At 48.2% G+C, this 16,785-nt stretch overlaps 1 pseudogene; it reads left to right on the forward strand.

Annotated features, from left to right (window-relative positions):
* Positions 1–5,396: 5,396 nt before the first annotated feature.
* Positions 5,397–10,131, forward strand: LOC110576974 (annotated as a pseudogene).
* The last annotated feature ends 6,654 nt before the right edge of the window (positions 10,132–16,785 follow it).

Raw genomic sequence — 16,785 nt, forward strand, 5'->3', positions numbered from 1 at the left:
GGGGGGGGGGGGGGGGGGGGGGGGGGGGGGGCATCCCAGGACCCTGAGATCATGACCTGAGCAGAAATCAAGAGTAGGCCACTTAACCAACTGAGCCACCCAGGAGACCCTAGGGTTGGCATTCTTAAATTGACAAATATGAAGAAACTTTATGGGTCTTGCCACATATTGCTCATGAAAAGATGGAACTCATTGTCAGTACTACCAGCAAAATATGGTGTGCCAATTTCCCTGCAACCCTGTAGCTTTGAGTAGGGCATTCTCATTCTCTCTCTCTCTCTCTTTTTTTTTTTTTTTTTTGGTACCTGAATTTATACCAGAGCAGCTCACAAAGGCTTATATGACTACCCAATCTGACCTTGACAGCAGAGTGGTTAGGCCATAAACTTGGAAACCAGATTGCCTGGCTTCACGTTCTGGCTCTGCCACTTACCAGCTTGGACAAGTTGCTTAACTTCTCTAGGCCTTGGTTTCAATATCTGTAAAATGGGCATGATTATAGCAACCTTCCTCATAGGATTAATGTGAAGACCAAGTGAAGTACGTACTTACGGAGTACATACCATAGTGCCAACAATTCAGCTCTGAATTCTTGCCCCTTTACTGGTCCACCTCTCCTTGCCCACTACCCCTGGCCCTCCTGTTACTATTTATGATCGCCTAGTTAAAGCATTCAGTGTAAATTATGCCATAACATGGAACATCCATCCGACAAGAGCAAACATCAATGAGTTCCCTGTAAACCCAGGAAAATCATGAGTCCAGCTACTAACTGTACCTTTCTTACTCACACATCGGAGGAACATAACAGACAGATGCCCACATTCACCAATATGCCCACATTCAGGCACAGGCATGAGCCTCCTGCTTAGAAGGAACTATTCTGGATTAGGAGGCGGGGTTTCATTACCAACGAAACCTTGGGAGTTTACTATTCCTCAGCCTCAGTGCAACCATCTGTGTAATGGGAATAATAATAACCCCTGTCAGTACCTTAAAGGCGTATTGTGAGTATCAGATGAGAAGATAACTGTGGAGTCTGAAAAGAGTACGGAAGATTCTAGAAGCATAAATATAGTGTATCCCCAAGAATGAAATATGATTATTGTTTTGCCCATCTCTTTGTCTTACGGGTAAGGAAACCGAGGCTCAGAATTGGGGTCATGAAGAAGGGCACCGCCATTCCTGGCTGAGTTAGAACAAGAATCCCTATTTCCTGGCACATAGCCTAGTATTGCTGCTACTTCCCACTGGTTCTCCATCATGCCAGGATGACTGTTTTCCACTCTTCTTCCTATTAGTTAATGTCCACAGAAGTACAACAAAGCAGATTCCTGAGAATAGGAAGATTTGTAGAAATATTTCATTCATTGGGGTTTTTTCTTTATGTGTGCTTCCTGCCCCCTGCCAAAGTCAAGACCTAGAGCAAGTTTGCAGGCTTAGCGGGAAGATATATTTAAACAATGGAAGGTGAAGGTCAATCTGTAATTCCTGGTCCAAACTGGAGAAACATGACCCTCTAAGGTAGAAATAGCATTGTCCCCTTGGACCTTGACTCACACTGGGATTCCTCACTCTCTTCTGCCTCCATCTTGGCCACCCGCAGAGGGGGTTCTACAGAGCTTCAGGTTTCTGGGGCCCAGGCGCATCCGTTTTGAGGGCTACTTCTCTAGAGCCCAGCATCAGATCTGGGTGATGACCACCGTTGCATTTTATTCAACAAATGGAAGCAAATTCAGCACATCAGCCACGTAGACATGAACAATTTTCCAAGACAGACCACAGAATTTTTGCTCCTCTCCAGGTTGGGCTGGCATCAGGTAGACCCAGCTTTGAAAATCTGTGCGAACCAGCTGGACTTCAGTAAACACCCCTCAGTGACTGGGGTCACAACAGCCTCTGTGCTAAACGGGGCCAGAGTTCCAGATGCAGCCTCCTCGCACGGGAAGAGGCACAGTGGGGCACTGACACTGGGGAGCCAGGGCATAACCATGAGAAAATAAAGAGGGATCCCAGAACAGTTGCCCATAACCAGGGATGACCATGAGTCAAGCCAAAGTCAAGGTGGGCTTGAGTCTCAAGAAATCCTTCAGGACAGAGCAGGACAGGAGTGGTCCCTAAACAGGCTGAGAAAATGAGAGAGGCAAAACATGAAACTGGGCCCAGAAGTAAACATAGGAGCAGAAGGAGAAGGAGCTGGGGAGGAGGGGAAAGAGAAGGAAAGGGAAGGAAGGGAGGAGGAGTGGGGAGAGAGAGAGGGAAGAAGGAAGAGGAGGAGAGGGAGGGGAAGGAAAGGGAGCAGTAACAAGAGCATGGGAAGAGTGAGGCCACAGGAGAGAGCTCTACTCTCTGCACAGCGCAGGGACACAGGGCAGGCGGAGCAGGAGGGACGGGACTGGGGACGCATGTGTGGTGTGCACACGCTCTGACAGGAGCTGGTGTGCCAGGAGCTCGCCTCAGCCCTCAACCAGGGATGAGCCGACAGGAAACCGAGTGGGACCTGGGGGCCACGATCCCCTTCTCCATTGTAATAGGGAAATTCTCTGAGCCCCCGGCTGCCCAGGTTAAGGGCTGAAGGTCCCAGACCTCCTGGCAGTGAGGTGAGGTCCTGTGACTATGTCCTGGCGAACGGGATGGAAGCAGGAATTCTATGGGATGGCTTTCTTAGAAAATAGAGCTGTTTTGGAGGATGCCAGGAAATCATTTAAAACAGGCAAACAGGGCACCTGGGTGGCTCAGTCGTTAAGCGTCTGCCTTCGACTCAGGTCATGATCCCAGGGTCCTGGGATAGAGTCCCACATCGGGCTCCCTGCTCGGCAAGAAGCCTGCTTCTCCTTCTCCCATTCCCCCTGCTTGTGTTCCTGCTCTTGCTATCTCTCTCTCTGTCAAATAAATAAAATAAATTAAAAAATCTTTAAAAAAAAAAACAGGCAAACAAACAAACAACCGGTAAATAGAATCAAGCATGCATTTGCCTTTCCTCTATGGACTCTATTTCAGGTTAATGAAATATTTGATGAGGGGAAGTTTCTCTTTACAGAAGTATTGGCTAATAAATGAAGAAGAAATGATATAATGAGAATATCATCATAATGACATAATAGTTCTAGGCAATGACATCGACAGCTGTTAACGTCACGAAAAGAGAGACAGTGGGAGGTGACATGTCTCCTAATAGAAGAACAACCTGCCCCCTATGAAGTCGTCTTTTCAGAAAATGGAACCTGAACCTAATCAAACTTCTAGATCTTAATTCCCAATTGATAGGAAGCACAGGAAAGTGAGAAACATATTCAAAGATATCATTGGGGGAGTGTGCGAGTCTTGATCTCAGGGTTGTGAGTTCGAGCCCCATGTTGGGTGTAGAGATCACTTAAAAATTATTTATGTATTTATTTTAATAAATACAGGAAGTCTGGAAGGTTCTTACCTCTCCTGGGGGGAGGAGTATAGGTGAAACTAAGTTGACATTGAGATGATAATTGTTGAAATTGAATGACAGACACATGGGGATTCATTTTATTATTCTCTCTACTTTTGTGTGTCAACATGACTGGGATGCCCAGAGAGCTGGCAAAACATTATCTCTGGATGTCTGTGAGAGTGATTCTGGAAGAGGTCGGCATTTGAGTTGGTAGACAGAGTAAAGGAGATACTCTCCCCAGTGTGGGCGGGCATCATCCAATCCACAGAGGGCTCCAGTAGAACACAGAGGTGGAGGAAGGGCAAATTTGTTCTCCTGCTTGAGCTGAGACATCCAACTTCTCCTGTCCTCAGACCTCAGTGCTCCTAGTTCTCGGGCCTTCAGACTTGGCCTGAGACCTCCATCATTGGCTCCCCTGGTTCTCAGGCCTTCAGGTTTGGACTGGAACTCCACCAACAGCTTTCCTGGGTCTCCAGCTTACAGACGGCAGACTGTGGGACACCTGAGTCTCCATAACCACGTGAGCCAAACCCTTATAATAAATCTCCCTCACTCTATCTAACCTATTGGTTCAGTTTCTCTGAAGCACCCTGACCAATACAGTTTATATTTGAAATTTTTCAAAAATAAAAGTAAAAAATAAAGCACAAACAAAAGAGCCAGCACACATCCTTGTACTCTGCAGGCACACGAAAAGATGTTTCCTCTGGTTGGGCAAGTTAGGAAATGGTGCTTGTTCTTCGTATTGGACACAGGCCTAGGCCAGAAGCTTGGGCCAACTGTCAGTTCCCAGGCAGGGCCTCGGACTGTCCCTACTCTGCTGCATCAAGTGCTCAGCAACACGGACTTCTCCAGCTCACCATCCAGTTCACCATGATGGGTTACCTGCTTCTCGACCTTCATAGGGGAGAGAAATCAACTCTGATCTTATTTAAGCCACAGTTTCTTTGGGTCTCTGTGTTCATAGCCACACCTAATCCTAACTGAAGGTAGAAGGGACTAGTACTCTAAAAAATGCACTGAAATTGCTGCAGGTATTCACACTGAATGTCTGTAATCAGGTGGATCAGTTGACAATTGCTGCAAAAATATTACATAAGAAATAGTTGTAAAATCACGGGGGCACACAAGAAGCATGTAAGCATTTATTCTCACAGATCTGCGGGCTGGCCAGCCCCACTCTGCTCTGAGGCATCTGGACTGGCTCTGCTTCTCACAACGGCCAATCTGGGGGTTGCAGGGTGGCCCTGCTCCACATGTCTCTCATCCTCCATCAGCAAGCCCAGACATGCTTTTCTCTGGCAGGAGCCAGTGGAACCAGGCAAAGCCTCATATGGAAGGCCAGTGCTGACTGGCTTAGGCAGAGCCCCAAAGAAGCCAAGACACACGGTGAATCAGGGAAACAGCGAGGGGTTTTATTTGATGAGACTACAGTATGTGTGTGTGTGTGTGGGTGTCTGGTGAAGAAATTAAGAATATATTTGGTAGGGTATGGGGAACCCTGGAGGTTTCTGAGCAGAGGGGTGAGCTGATCAGGAAGAGAAATCCATCTATGCACAGAATGAACGGGGGTGGGGGCAGATTCTAGGGCCTAGGAAATCAGGGGGATAAATAATGAGGTGAGGCTGAAAGTCAGACTTAGGAACAGCACATTGATCCAAAGTGTAGGAGTGTCAAGGAGGAACAGAGGACACCCCTGACATTTTTAACCAGGGAAAGAGTGTTCTATGAGCACTCCTCCCCTTATGAGGATGTCAGATTTCAAAGGTGCTTCCCAAGCCCCTGTGCTCCCAAATCCAAAGTGAATACATATACCTGTCTCTGAAAAGTTATGCTTTAGTCTCATTCCCTTTGTAATTATCTGATTCTCTTACTGTCTTTTCCACATTTTCTCTGATTGCATTCTTATTAGACATAAGGCAATTATATGCATTCATAAATCAATTCAAATGTAAGGATCACCATAGCAAACATGCCCCAGATTGAGGAAGACTACAATGGTGCTGCAGAGTGCTAGCAGCCCCCATTATACCTTCTCCCCTTTTTCCTTATCATACAATGTCTGACTTTTCATTGGACATATGGCCACCTAGAATAATGACTACATTTCCCAGATTCCTCTGCAGCCAGGTGTAGCTGTGTAGCTAAGTTCTGACTGATGGGCTGAAAGCAAAAGTTCATGTGCTACTCCCAGGAAGTATTCTTCAAGGCAAAGAGATGAGCCTTTCTTCTCCTCTTTATCATTCGTACTAACTGGAAGATGGCTGTAAGGGCTGGAGCTAGAGCAGCCATTTAGGACCATGAAATGGACAGTATATAATGAATCTCATGCAGCTGGTGGAGAAGCAAGTTTCAAAGAGCCTGGACACGGGATGATTGCAAAAAGCCACTCTGTAAGCCCCAGATGGCCTCTCTGTGACTTCTTTAAAATAGAAAAGAATTCAGTGTCTATCTCGCTGAAGCCATTGTTACTTTATAGCTTTCTCTCACTTTCTCCCACATGCAGGCAGGTATAAAATCACCACATGACCACTGATTCCTGCCTATGTGGGTACTAGACAGAGGTGGCATGCAAGGCTTTGTTCAGGCTTCTGGAAATGTGTAAGTTCTAAGTTCCTAAAGAGAGGCACTACTTTCATGCACATCAGGAGGCCACAAGGAAGAGAAGAGCAGGGGGGAATGTGCCCGAATGTAATCAGCAAATGTTAAGGGCGGCTGGAACAAATTGGGTGTGACAGGATGAATGGCTTAGCCTGCCCTCGCAGGCAAGGGGGACATTACGACTTTATCCCATTCCTTAGCTCCCTCATTCTCCCTTCTTAGTTGGTGGGGTTGCATGAGGGGTGGAAACCTATGTTGGAGGCAGAGGGCAGTCCCTAGATTTACTGTCCTGAGGGGCTGGTTCTCACACTTCAGTGTGCATAAGAATCATATGGAGAACTTGCTTAAAAGGTCCCAGCCCCTGAGAGTCTGATCAGGAGGTCCCAGAGCAGGCCCCAGGAGCCTGCATTGTAGCGAGCCCTGCCTCCTCCCTGGTAAATCTCCTGCAGATGGTGAGGACTATCTGGGAAAAGCCCAGCTGTGATGGCTAGATTGTCGGCCCCAAGGGCAGCTTCTGCTGTGTCTGTTGGCATAGCACCCCGCAGACCTCGGCTCGGGTGGCTGTTCAATGCCTATCCATTGGCAATGGGGAGCCGCTGTGCCATCTTGAGCAAGAGAGTGACTTTAAAAACACTTCCCCTTCTGGCTCTGCTGCTCTGGGCCTGCTGAGGGAGAACAAAAGAATTTCTAATCCAACAGGAACTGAGGATTTTCTTTTTAAAAAAATCAGATTCTCAGGCCAATATTTTGATCCTCAACCTACTTTCTGACTTTGCAGCCAGCGTCTGACTGGCCCACAGTGAACTCCGTGTTAGTATTAGGTGATCCAAACTTTGGGAGATGGGGTCCGGGACGGCGCTGAGGGAAGAGACGGGGTGTGGCGATGAGGCATTTTGGGGCCTGAGGCCTCCCATGTGCAGAGCCTCCCAGGGGCATCCTCATGCCTCCCCTCACGATGCTCCTCATCTCTCCCTGCAATGAGCATAGAGGGGAAGGCGAGGCTCCAAGAAATTAGGCCACATTGTCCAAGTCCAGGGTGCAAAATTTATACCCAGGCCTGCCACCTAGGCCTGATCACTCCACCACAGGACACCACACGTTGCTGGTATCAGTCACTCTATGTCCCAACCCCCAGAGGCCAGGCTGGCCCCTCGCCCTGTTGGAGGCATTGGCCTCACTTTCCAGTGGAACTTGAGAGGCCCAGACTCCCCAGCCCATCCCCTCTACATTTGTCCCCAAATCAGGCACAGTGCCTTAAAACACCACTGCCCCTCACTCCTTTGGGTTCAGTGGCTTCAACATGTGGCCTTGGGAAAAAGCTGTAAATGTTCAAGTAAATTTATGCAACAGCCCCTCTCTGACCTGCCAACCCTCCAGAAGCTGAGTCTTCCCTTAGCTCAGGAAGTGTGTGCTCGGCCCTCCTCAGTATGTTTACCACATCCTCAGAATTGACCAGCAGAGCCTTTTGTCTCCCTCTCCCTTCTCCTGGGTCCCCTGTCCCTGCTTCTCTGGGTAGCATGGGTGCCCTGGGTCGGGCTCCAAAGATAAGAGTTTCAAGTTTGGGCCTGGCAGAGGGGTGGATTTGACAGGCTGGTCCTCAAGACCGGGAAGGGCTTAGGGCAGAGGCCCAGCCCCTACCCCCTAATGGACCCAGAGGGAGGTAGGAAGAGGTCAGAGGGCAGCCAGACCTGGGGATGTCCCCCTGCGAGGCAGCTACGGTCCAGGCTTCACCCTACAATGTGTTCAGGTTACATCATTAGGGCTGAATTGATGCTGATTACAAATAATAACTGCTCCAAAGAAAAGCCAGATGGGGAGTGTTCAAACTGAATGAAGAAGGAAATGAGCTGCCATCCACAGGGACAAGGGCTGCGTGGGGGGCCTTGGCTCAGGGACTCTCAGACCCAGAAGGGAGAGTCTACAAAAGCCAGTCCATCCCCCAACTCAGGAAGGGGATCACCCACGAGTGTCACTCAGCGGGAAGACTTCCAGTGACCAGGGGCTCCTACCTCCTGTGTCTGTCCTTCTGGGGCCCGTGCATCCATGCGTGTACATCGACGCGTTCATCCGGGTGCTCTTCTGAGTCCCTGCCTGGGCTGACGCTCCCTGACCCTTGGTTGGGCATCTCTGACCCAGAGGACCTGCCCAGAGTGAGGTCACAGTAGTAATGGGCTGAGGGGAGTCTGAAGGGTGTCCCCAGGGGTCGGCAGCAGGTTCATGCTACGTACTTCCATCCAAGGCTGCACGAATGAGTCCCAGGTCCCTGCAGGCCCAGGAGGACAGGGGACCGTGAGACACGTGGACATTAGCGGCGGTGAGAGTACCGGGGACAGTAGCATTTCCTGGCGGCCAGGACGTGGTAGCCCCAGGGCGACAAGGCGGCAGAGGCGGGGGGCTGGGGGGCCGGCGCTGCGCTAAGCGTTGCCTGTTCAATCTGCACAGCGGCCACTTGCGGTAGGTCCCGGTATTACTCCATTATACCGATGAGGGAACTGAGGCTCAGAGAGCTTCAAAAAATTTTCCGTAGCAACCTAACTAGTAAGCCTCCGATCCCTGAGCCCTCTCACCTCACGGGTAGAGAGGTAACGACTATTGCTTTTCCAGCCCAGAATAAAAGGATGTGATTTGGCAGAGAGAAGAGGGAGAGTGCTAAGTTGTTCGGTCAGGCAACAGACAACTGGCCAGTGGGTGGGTGAGCAGCTGGTGACCCCGTCAGTCAAACAAACACGGATTCATGTCATGATTGGCTCGCCCTGAGTCAAGAGCGCACACGATGCTCTGGGGATGTGAGACCGGGGATGTCCCTGTCCCTGTCCTCAGGGCACTTACAGCCTAGACACAGCAAACAGATGACTAGAAGATAACCTGACAAGGGTTGTGTTTGTCATACACAGGTGCCTCTGAACACAGAGCAGGGCCTGGTTGATCTTGAACTAGGAGATGGGCAGAGAGCTGGGAACTGAAGCCTCACGGTGGAGGGCACATTTAGTGGATTTCAAAGTAAGGCTCAGGAAAACAGCATGGTGGTTTCTTAAAAAGTGGAACATAGAATTAATTACCAGCACTACTAGGTATTTACCCAAAGGATACAAAAATGCAGATTTGAAGGGGTGCATGCACTCCAATGTTTATAGCAGCATTGTCAACAATAGCCAAACTATGGAGTTCGATCGGTAGCGGGAGCGGAGAGCCGACCCCACAGAGCCCCGAGCAGCCCCACTGCCTAGTCACCCCGGGAGGCCTCACATCGAAGGCACCTGCCGGCGCAGACAAGAAGGTCATCACAACGAAGGTTTGGGGAACAGTAAAATGGTTCAATGTAAGAAACGGGTATGGTTTCATCAACAGGAGTGACACCTAGGAAGATGTATTTGTACACCAGACTGCCATGAAGAAGAATAACCCCAGGAAGTACCTTCACAGTGTAGGAGATAGAGAGACTGTGGAGTTTGATGTTGTTGAAGGAGAAAAGGGTGCGGAGGCAGCAGATGTGACAGGCCCTGGTGGAGTTCCAGCGCAAGGCAGTAAATAAGCAGCAGACCCTAACCATTATAGACACGCTCCCCAGCGCAGGCGTCCTCCACACAATTCCCAGCAGAATTACCAGAATAGTGAGAGTGGGGGAAAGGACGAGGGGTCGGAAAGTGCTCCCAAAGGCCAGGCCCAACCGCACTGGTTCCCACTACATGCGGAGACCCTCTGGGCGGCAACCACAGTATTCCAACCCTCCTGTGCAGGGACACGTGATGGAAGGTGCTGACAACCAGGTGCAGGAGAACAAGGTGGACCAGTGAGACAGAATACGCACCAGGGTTATAGACCACGATTCCGCAGGGGTCCTCCTCGCCAACGACAGCCTAGAGAGGATGGCAACGAGGAAGATAAGAAAAATCAAGGAGATGAGACCCAAGGTCAGCAACCACCTCAACGTCAGTACCGCCACGACTTCACTTACCGACGCAGATGCCCAGAAAACCCTAAACCACAAGATGGCAAAGAGACAAAAGCAGCCGATCCACCAGCTGAGAATTCGCTCTGCTCTGGAGGCTGAGCAGGGCGGGGCTGAGCAAATGCCGGCTTACCATCTCTACCATCATCCGGTTTAGTCATCCACCACGAAGAAATGAAGATGAAATTCCAGCAATCAGAAATGAACAAAAGATTGGAGCTGAAGACCTTAAGTGCTTGCTTTTTGCCCATTGACCACATAAATAGAACTATCTGCATTATCTATGCAGCATGGGATTTTTATTAGAATATATATAGAAAATATTAGATTTTTCTTATTTTTTATTATTATTTACAGACGTCTCTGTTTGGTAATGACAAATGTGTTTTGTTTTGTTTTGTTTTGTTTTGTTTTGTTTTTAAAGCCTGGTTTTTCTCAAGACACCTTTAAAGGTTTTTAAATTGTTTCATACCTGGTCAAGTTGAGATTTTTAAGAACCTCATTTTTAATTTGTAATAAAAGTTTACAACTTGATTTTTTCAAAAAAGTCAACAAATGGCAAGGTCTTAAATAAAAAAAAAAAAAAACAATAGCCAAACTATGGAAAGAGCCCAAATGTCCATCAACTGATGAATGGATAAAGAAGATGTGGTATAGGGGCGCCTGGGTGGCTCAGTTGGTTAAGCGACTGCCTTCGGCTCAGGTCATGATCCTGGAGTCCCTGGATCGAGTCCCGCATCGGGCTCCCTGCTCGGCAGGGAGTCTGCTTCTCCCTCTGACCCTCCCCACTCTCATGTGCTCTCTCTCATTCTCTCTCTCTCAAAGAAATAAAATCTTTAAAAAAAAAAAAAGAAGAAGAAGATGTGGTATACACATACAGTGGAATATTATTCAGCCATCAAAAAGAATGAAATCTTGCCATTTGCAATGACATGGATGGAACTAGAGTGTATTATGCTAAGTGAAATAAGTCAGAGAAAGACAAATACTGTATGATCTCACTCATATGTGGAATTTAAGAAAGAAAAGAGATGAACATAAGGGAAGGGGGAAAAGAAAGAAAAGGAGAGAGGGAAATAAGCCATAAGTGATTCTTAACAAAAGAGAACAAACTGAGGGTTGATGGAAGGAGGTGGGTGGGGGATGGGCTAGACGGGTGATGGGTATTAAGGAGGGCACTTGTTGTGATGATCCCTGGGTTTTGTATGTAGGGATGAATCACTGAATTCTACTCCAGAAATCAATATTGCACTATATGTTAACTTACAAAATTTAAATTAAAAAAAGAAGAGTCATAAGAAAAAAAAAAAGAGTTAGAGTCATAAGAGAGCTTGCTTCCCCTCTGCTCTCTGTCCTGTGAGGACACACAAGAAGTTGGCCTTTCTACAACCCAGAAGAAGGTCCCCACCAGAACTTGACCATGCTGGCACACTGATCTCAGATTTCCAGCCTCCAGGACTGAGAGAAATAAATTTCTGTTGTTTATAAGCTACCCAGTCCTTGGTACTTTGTTATAGCAAAGTACCAAACTGACTAAGACAGTCTTTTTTTTCAGACACCAGAAGACTCTGCCAACAATGGGAGGACATCATCACCAGGGAGGAGTTAACCTGACAAAGAATCAGCCCCAGTTCTGAAAAGAAGGGTCCTAAGCCCCCAAAATGATCAGGCTTCAGAAGGCAGCATTTGAATGAAGCCCAGAAGGAATAATGTCAGCATCTTTCCAGTGTGTGGTCCATCCTTCCTGCTCTCCACAGCACCCAGCCATGTGGTTGCAAAGGGTGTTTTCCACCCAGGCCAGTGGGTTGGGTTGTCCTTGGACACACCTGGCTGGACGCCATGCCTTCTCACCCGAGTAGTACCCACTTGCCCAGGACTCCCTCCCTCCGAGCTCCCAGTGAAGGGGCTGCAGGGGTGGGGGCTCTGAGAGACCCCGAGAGGTTGGGGCTCTGGGGGTCTGTCCCGAGGGAACCTGTCTCCGCCTCCCAGCTGCAGCAATTTGAGCCCATGGGGGCCTGGCTGAACTTCCTTGCGGCAGAGAGAAGTCAGCAGGACCAAGCCTCTGCAAGTTGCTGATCACTCGGTAGAGTAGTTGGAGCATAGCAAGGCTATGATGACTTGCTATGGCAGACTGAACATGCGCATCTAGGCTTGCTCCCTTCCAAAGTTCACTACAACTAATGAAAAGATTTTTTTTTTTAGGACATAAACATACAAGGTCAGAGGAGAGAAGACAGGAGCTTGCAGTGACAAATTTGGGGGGGGTGCTGGAAATGGACAAGTGGTAATTCTACATGGGCAGCCCCAAGGGAGCGAAATCCTAAAACCAGAGGGAGAGAAATTCAGCCAGGATCCAATTCCACTGCAGAGTTCTTGGTGTGCCCAAGTGCTGACCGCCACAGTGCCCTGGGGAGCTGGGGGGAAGGGGGCTGGTGGAGACGGGGAGACCTGGGAGGCCGCCCGTCCTCCTGGCCCCTCCCCAACTCCACAGTGCGGGGCACCTGCCCTTCTCCCTCAGGGCAGGGGCTAGAGCTTATTCTCTGCCGAAGGTAAAGCAGAGAAGAGAGTCTTCAGGCAGGGATTCAGTTTTGGCCCACCCACCCTCCAGTTCTCCTTCCCAACCCAGCCCCCACGGGACTGGCACCAATCTTTGCTCTCCAGGCAGGAGATCAGAAGACAACTCTCTGGGCATTTCACCATCCAACAAGAAAAACCTAAATAAAGACACTGACCCAGAGGATCCCCAACAGAAGGTCCACCAAGATCGCCCTACAGTGAGGCTCAAAGTCAAAGTGCCCCAGTCACTACTCCTCCCAATGAGCGCTAGCGTTCCTCCTCACTCACCACTATACGTAATTACGAGCAGACAACCAAAGGTCACCGACTTCCTAGAAAGACCTCTAATAAGGAATCCAGAGACCAAAGGACCTGAGGCAGCAGAAAAGATAAAAAAGATTTTTAAAAGATCATTAATATCCCCAGAGAAATAAGAGACGTTGCATACTGGCAATGGAAGTTTGTTTTTTAAAAAAGATCATTTAGAGAACAACAACAAAAGAATGACTGGAAATCCTAAACATGTGAACAGACATGGGAAACTCAGTGGGAGCCCCTGAATCTCCCATGATTCCACAGAGAGGTGTGCTGGGGCCAGGGTGCAGCTGGTCCCAGGGGAAGGACCTCCTCCTCACGGGATCTCCCTCTCACAGGCAACTGTAGGAAAGCAGTTTTGTCAAGGGGGTAATCATAGGCTATTGGGGCACCAGGCAGACTAGATTGAGGGTACCTGATGTTTGCCATTGCTGGGGAATGCCCGATACCTGGCATCTGGAGACCTTGGGGTCTGTGGGATTTGTAGGTCTACTCCCAGACCCCCACTGGGGGGAGCATGGGAGCGAAAGCTGTTGTTGGTCCTGTAAGAAGCTAAGCTTAGGAGATAGAGGCCCTGGCTTAGGTCTAGACAACCCACAGTGAGTTCCCAAGGTCTTCTTAATAATTCTGCACCATGGGGGACGCCTGGGTGATTCAGTGATTTAAGCATCCAACTCTTGATTTCAGCTCAGGTCATGATCTGAGGGTCGTGAGATGGAGCCCTGAGCCTCTGCACTCAGCACGGAGTCGCCTTGATATTCTCTCTCTCCCTCTGCGTCTGTCCCTTCCCCTGCTCATGCTCTAAAGACATACATACATAACATAAACAAACTCTTTAAAAAGTAATAATAATAATTCTGCACCATGGGGGGCACCTGGCTGGCTTAGTCGGAGGAGCATGTGACTCTTGATCTCAGGGTTGTGAGTTCAGGCACCATGTTGGGTGTAGGGTTTATTTAAATAAATAAAAACTTTTAAAAAAAGAATAATTCTGCACCATGAAGACTGAATAGCCCACTGAGCTCCCAGCATAGTGGCTGGAAGCAGTCCCATCCCAATGTATATCACTAGGAGTTTTCAGAATACTGAGGACAGGAGAAAATCTGGTCAACTTCCAGGGAGAAACGTGGGGTCAGTGCTTCTAAAGGATTTGAGCCTCTCAGCAGTCATACTGGCAAAGAAGATGATGAAGCAAGGCCCTCAATATTCTAAAGGAACGTGATTTCCACCCTTGTATTCTATGTCCAGACTAATTATTAATCAGGTAGGAGAGGAGTATTTTTCAGCCATGCAAAGTCTCCAAAGATCACCAGTGCAAACCCCTTCTCAGGAAGCTACTAGAAGTTGTTCACCACTAAAACCAAGAAAGATGGATGCAGGAAACAAGAGATCCAACCAAAAGAAAAGTCAAAGGCATTTTCTGGAGGACGACAGAGGGAGACTCTGGAGGGCAGACAGACTGAACTGGAGTGGTCATCATCATGCCCTCTGCTGCTATCCATTGTTCACCAGACAAGGTGCGTTACCAGAGCAAGGGAGTAAAAACCCGAGGAAGAGAAAGCCGTGAGATCCAGGACACACAGAGAGAGGTAAAGGGAATTTTAAGGATGACAGCAAAAAGAAATCCCAAGACAACCACTGGGTAGCAGGCCTGGAGAACAGCAAGTCCAGAATGAAGGAAAACGAAGGTCTCCAGGAAGGACAGCTCCAGGGAAAACACTGGAAATGATAGATTACCTCCTATGATTGACCTTATGGACGAGTACTGTGGAAAGAATATGCAATGGCTATAAAGAAGGTTAAGCAGGGGCGCCTGGGTGGCTCAGTCGGTTAAAGCATCTGCCTTCGGCTCAGGTCATGATCCCAGGGTCCTGGGATTGAGCCCCACGTCAGGCTCCCCGCTCAGCAGAGAGCCTGCTTCTCCCTCTGCTGCTCCCTTTGCCCCTCCCCCCACTAGTGCTCTTTCTCTCTCAAATAAATAAATAAATAAATAAATCTTTAAAAAAAAAAGAAAGAAAGTTAGACAAATGAAAGTAACAAATCATTTAGAGAACAACAACAAAAGAATGACTGGAAATCCTAAACATGTGAACAGACATGGGAAACTCAGTGGGAGCCCCTGAATCTCCCATGATTCCACAGAGAGGTGTGCTGGGGCCAGGGTGCAGCTGGTCCCAGGGGAAGGACCTCCTCCTCACGGGATCTCCCTCTCACAGGCAACTGTAGGAAAGCAGTTATTAACTTTGGGGAAAACAAAAGCCAAAGAAAACAGAAAGGAAAAAATAGCATGAATTACAAAGCTCAGCTGTGAATAATTTTTACATAGGCATAATACTGTAGACTCCGAATGTTGACTTAAATTGTAAAATAACCATATTGGAGGGGCGCCTGGGTGGCTCAGTCAGTTAAGCGTCCGACTCTTGATTTCTGCTCAGGTCGTGATCTCGGGGTTGTGAGATCGAGCGCTCAGTCTGCTTCGGATTCCCTCTCTTCCTCTCCCTCAGCTCCTCCCCTCACCTCACCCTTTCTAAAAAACAAACCAACCAACCCCAAAAACATACTGGAAAGTTGGGGGAGGGGAAGGAGAGAGGACATTAGTGTAAGAGCGTTAAACTTCATCTAGCATAATAAGAAATCAATTAATTAAGCCTATAATTAAGTACTCAAAAGCAGCATAGGCATATTCTTCAGACATGTAGGAATGAGTAAATTCCAGAAGAAACAGGTAACAGAGTTTGGTGGTTGCCTTTAAGGAGGAGAACTAGAAAAGTAGGGAAAGGTGGAGCAGGGAACCACCACACTGTCATAAGACTTTTAGCACTATCTGACTTTCCAAATGTGTGTATGCATCATATTGGCTTTTAAAATTAATTAACCAGGGTGCCTGGGTGGCTCAGTTGGTTAAGCGACTGCCTTCGGCTCAGGTCATGATCCTGGAGTCCCGGGATCGAGTCCCACGTCAGGCTCCCTGCTCAGCAGGGAGTCTGCCTCTCTCTCTGACCCTCCCCCCTCTCATGCTCTCTATCTCATTGTCTCTCTCAAATAAATAAATAAAATCTTTAAAAAAAAAAAAAAAAAAATAAAAAATAAAAAATAAAATTAATTAACCAAATAAAAGTACAGAAATATTGGAAGGCTATGACTTGGAAATTGTTCCAATGTCTATTTGTAAGCACTGGACAAAGACTCATGCATTTGCTCTTACTTAATAGCTTTGCATCTGAGCTTCTTCCCAAGAGGGTGAATATTTCCAAGATATACAATAAGCATTTGTGGGGCGAACAAATGAACCAACAGATGAACTAACAAGCAAGACAGCCACCAGAAGTAAAGACAGCCACCAGAAGTAAAGCTGGTGGCGCCAGCTTTCATGGGGGCGCCTGGGTGGCTCAGTTGGTTGAGTGTCAGTTGATTTTGGCTCAGGTTGTGATCTCAGGGTCATGAGATAGAGCCCCATGTGGGCTCCGCACTGGGCGGGGAGTCTGCTGGAGATTCTCTCTCCCCCTCTCCCTCTTCTCCTCCCCCTGCTTGTGTGGCGCTCTCTCTCTCTCTCAAATAAATAAATAAATAAATAAATAAATAAATCTTTTCTAAAAAAGAACTCATACTCCTAAGATGCTGGTTCCATGTGGACAGACGCCATCTTGAGGGGCCACGGCAGATGGTTGCACATGACCAGGCGGCCTCTCGGTGAGAGAGAGGTTTCCTGGAAACTGCCACTCTCCATAGGAGGTCTGGCGGTCCCAATTTCAGGCCCAGGTGGGACAGCTAACCCCATGGCTTGGGTGCCTGTGTCCGCAGGAGCTTGGGCTTTGTTAGTAGGAGGACTTTGGTAGAAAGAAATCAAGAATCACCTAAACCACCTTAAGAAAGGAAGACATAATGGTCAGAAAGTGTGAGGACTGACACTGGAACAGGACAGGACAAACAGGGAAAGCCC

Source organism: Neomonachus schauinslandi, chromosome 14, assembly GCF_002201575.2.
Source record: "Neomonachus schauinslandi chromosome 14, ASM220157v2, whole genome shotgun sequence".
In the NCBI taxonomy this organism is placed as follows: domain Eukaryota; kingdom Metazoa; phylum Chordata; class Mammalia; order Carnivora; family Phocidae; genus Neomonachus; species Neomonachus schauinslandi.